Source organism: Urocitellus parryii, chromosome 11 (assembly GCF_045843805.1).
Source record: "Urocitellus parryii isolate mUroPar1 chromosome 11, mUroPar1.hap1, whole genome shotgun sequence".
In the NCBI taxonomy this organism is placed as follows: domain Eukaryota; kingdom Metazoa; phylum Chordata; class Mammalia; order Rodentia; family Sciuridae; genus Urocitellus; species Urocitellus parryii.
In genome coordinates, this window is record NC_135541.1 from 8490734 (window position 1) to 8494323 (window position 3590).

Below are 3590 nucleotides of genomic sequence, written 5' to 3' on the forward strand. Positions count from 1 at the left end.
TTCAAATAAAATGGATGATTGTGGACATCCACATGAGTCAGACCTGTGTTTGGAAATCTCAGGGTCACCCTTGGGAATATCTCTCCAGGTGAGATCATAACATATGTGAATGTCCATCTGCCCGTTGACTTGATTGACAGTCAGTTGTCAATGGTCAAGGAAGTTCATCCATGGGAAATAGATGAACTTGGTCCTGCCAAAGTAGAGGGGTGAAACTCCAGGAGAGAAAAGGTGGAAGATAAGCGGCACCTGGGGGTTCCTTTTTCCCTCTCTGGTTCCAAAGGGTCAGGGAGGATTTTCCCTGGACCCTTGTTTCCATGCACAGTAGGGAGAAGCCCAGTGAGGGTGAATTTTCATCTTACCCCTGCCAGTCGAGGTCACCCTAGGAAGCTGTCCCCAGCTGTGTGGGGCTTGGCTACCCAAGAACAGGGGGTAAGAACCCCTGAGAGGGTCTCCAGCTGCCCACAGGCCTGGGAAGGAGCATTCTGCCCCAGAATCCCATGGCTGGGGTGTCCCACCACTTCTTGCTTGTCCTAATCATGCCTGGACACTGCCCTGGCCAGAGGGCTGGGCCCCCTCCAACCCACTGCCCCCTGGGGGTTCCATTGTCACACCTGAGTGCCCTTGTCAAAGTTGGTGCTCAGTGTCGTCAGCAGAGAGTCTCCCTCAAAATAAATACAGGTTGGGGAACCCTTACCCCAACCAAATGCCTGCCCCCAGAAGTGATCAGATTGCATATTGTTCCGATTTGGGAATAACCGTGCAGCATTTACCAGTGAACATCCCTAATCTAAAACTCTGAAATCCAAAATGCTCCACATCCAAGACAGAGCATCAGGTTGCCTCTCAAAAAGGGTTTGATTATTGGAGCATCTCAGAAGTTTGGACTAGAGATGTTCAACCTACATCCAGCTTTTGTTTAATAGGGATGATTGAATTTGCCAGTCACCCCCCCGAGTCCTGGGTGCCTATTCCACTGGAAAAGACACTGACTCCAGAACTTTCATTGCTCCCTCACAGCTGTGAAGTTGAGAAGTCAGGAAGTCACCAACTTCTTTGGGCTTCTTCATAAGAACGTCCATGCAATTATTCAGAGGGTCTCCCTTTTCTAGCAGAGAGCCAAGCGTGCTGGCCTCGTCCCACAGACCGAAAGAGAATGGGCCCTTATACACCCAGAGCATATTTATATCATCACATGCTACGTCCAGGAGATGACGGGAAACTGGCAGAGCTGCCAGGGTCCTGGAAATCGAAGGAACAACTCTGCACGACTCCATCAGGGCATCCGGGAAGCAGGCCATGCTGAAGTTAGCTGTTTGCACCCCATGAAAACCTTGTTTTTAACCCCAATTTCCCCCCGCCCTTTCAATCTAAAGAACTGATTGAAAATCAGGGGTTGGTTCTGCTTCATGTCCCACCTCCGAGGTTTGGCTTTAATGGGCAGGGAAGGCACGAGTAACCCAATCCCTTGCTGACTCTGTATTTAAATTTGTATTTATTTGGTAGGCAGGGCACAGGGCTACAGGGACACTGAGGAATGAGGCCTACTTTGATGTTAAAGCTTTTTTGCTAATTAAAGATCGGGTGAAACCCAAAATCCAAATACTAATAAGATATCAAGACAAAACTGGGAGAAATGTTTGAGTACGTTAGTGACATTATAGCTATTAACTAAAAAAAATTTTTTTTTAAATTTCATCTTTCAAAAAATAAAAGATCCGGTGAATGTCGGGGGAAGGACTTGCCTGAAATGTAACTGGGATGTTGCTGGAAACAGTCGTGCACTTGGGGCCTGGGGGGGGGGGGCGGGGGACACTGATTTCCTGGCACAATGCATTTCTCTTTGTCCTTCCAAAAGCTTAAAATTGGGTTCAAATGTTTGGTGGAGCCTCAGTTTCTAAATTCAATAAATGCAAATGGTGTGACTGTGGTTACTGGTCAACAGCGCAGAATAAACTTGAGATCTTGGAGTGGAAGAATGAAGACTGTCCCCTGGAGTGAAGGAGGTGAGCTTTGTCCACGGGTCAGGTGAAGTGCCTGGACTATCCCTCTGCCTTTCTGCCTCTGGGATCGTTTTCGCAGACACCGGTTCACAGCCTGCGTGTCCTGTTCCTGCATCCCAGGGCTCCAGGCCTGCTCCTCCACGTGGCCCGGAGAACTTGTTCCACCTCCCTTTCTTCTTCTCTGTCTACTACTGCGTGTAACTTCCCACTGGGGTTGGTCTTTGGGAAGAGGATTTCATGCACTGGGGGAAAGATGGCCAGTGTTTCTGATATGCTCCAGAAATGACTTTAAAAATCTAAAATACGTGCTTAAATAACCAAAACCACATGTAGTGCCGTGTGTCACCTCAGGAGGGGTGACAATGTCCTGGCTGGAGGGAAAGCTTGCTCCTGGCTTACCTTTTGCTCACCGCCCATACCCTCCCATGGAGCACCTGCAGGGAAGCTGGAGCTATGGATGGCGTGGGGCTGAGCTGGAAAGGGAACATGTGGGGTGGATGTCTGTCCAGAAAGATCCAGAAACAAAACACTCGAGTGGACAAGGAACTTTGGGTGGCTGAAGAGCTCCCCTGGAGCAGGTTCGCTGTGTTCATTCAACAGACTTGTGCAGTCAGGCTCATCCTGGGTGCTGGGGATACATGGGGAATGACCCCAATCATTGAGACCCACCCTCTAGTGTGGGAGAGAGATTGCTTGCCAAATAAATAGTCAAACACAGAGTGTGTGGAGGGTAGAGGCAGGCAGCAGCGAAGGGAAGAATGTGCAGGGTTGGAGGCCTGAAGCCCTGAGGCTGGCGTGGGAGAGGGCCGCACTGGGATTGGAGCAATATCCTTGATGGGGGCAGGGAGGGAGCCAAATGGATACATGGGAGAGAGAATTCCTGGCAAAGGTGACCTCAAAGGCCTGAGGCTCAGATGACCAGAGCAAAGTGAGCATTAGGGAGGCTGGGGAGGCTGAGGAGGCTGGGGAGGCTGGGGAGGCTGGGGGCCATGGAAGGTACTGAGCAGAGGAGTGACATGATCTGACTTAGCATTCCAACAAGATCATCCATATGCCAGCTCAGGAGGCTGAAGCAGGAGGAGCTCAGGAGTTTGAGGCCAACAGGAGAAACTTGGCAAGACTCCATCTCAAAAAAAAAAAAAAAAAAAAAAGGAGAGAGAAAAGAAAGAAAGAAAGAAAAAGAAAAGGGAAGTAAGCCAATTCCCCAAAACTAAAGGCCAAATGTTTTCTCTGATCAGTAGATGCTGATCTATGATATGGGGAGGGGAATGGAGAGAATGGAGGAACTTTGAATTGGGCCAAGGGGAGGGTGGGGACGGGTTATGGGGTCAGGAAAGACGGTGGAATGAGATGGACATCATTACCCCAGGTACATGCATGATTGCACACATGGTGCGTCTCTCCACCGTGGACAACCAGAGAATTGAAATGCTGTGCTCCATTTGTGTGCCATGAATTGAGATGCATTCTGCTGTCCTGTACCACCAAGGAGAACAAATTAAAAAAATAATAAAAATTTCAACAACTATATGAAAAAGAAAAGAAAAGGCAATCTATCTTCAGGTGAGCAACTGATCAGTTAAAAGG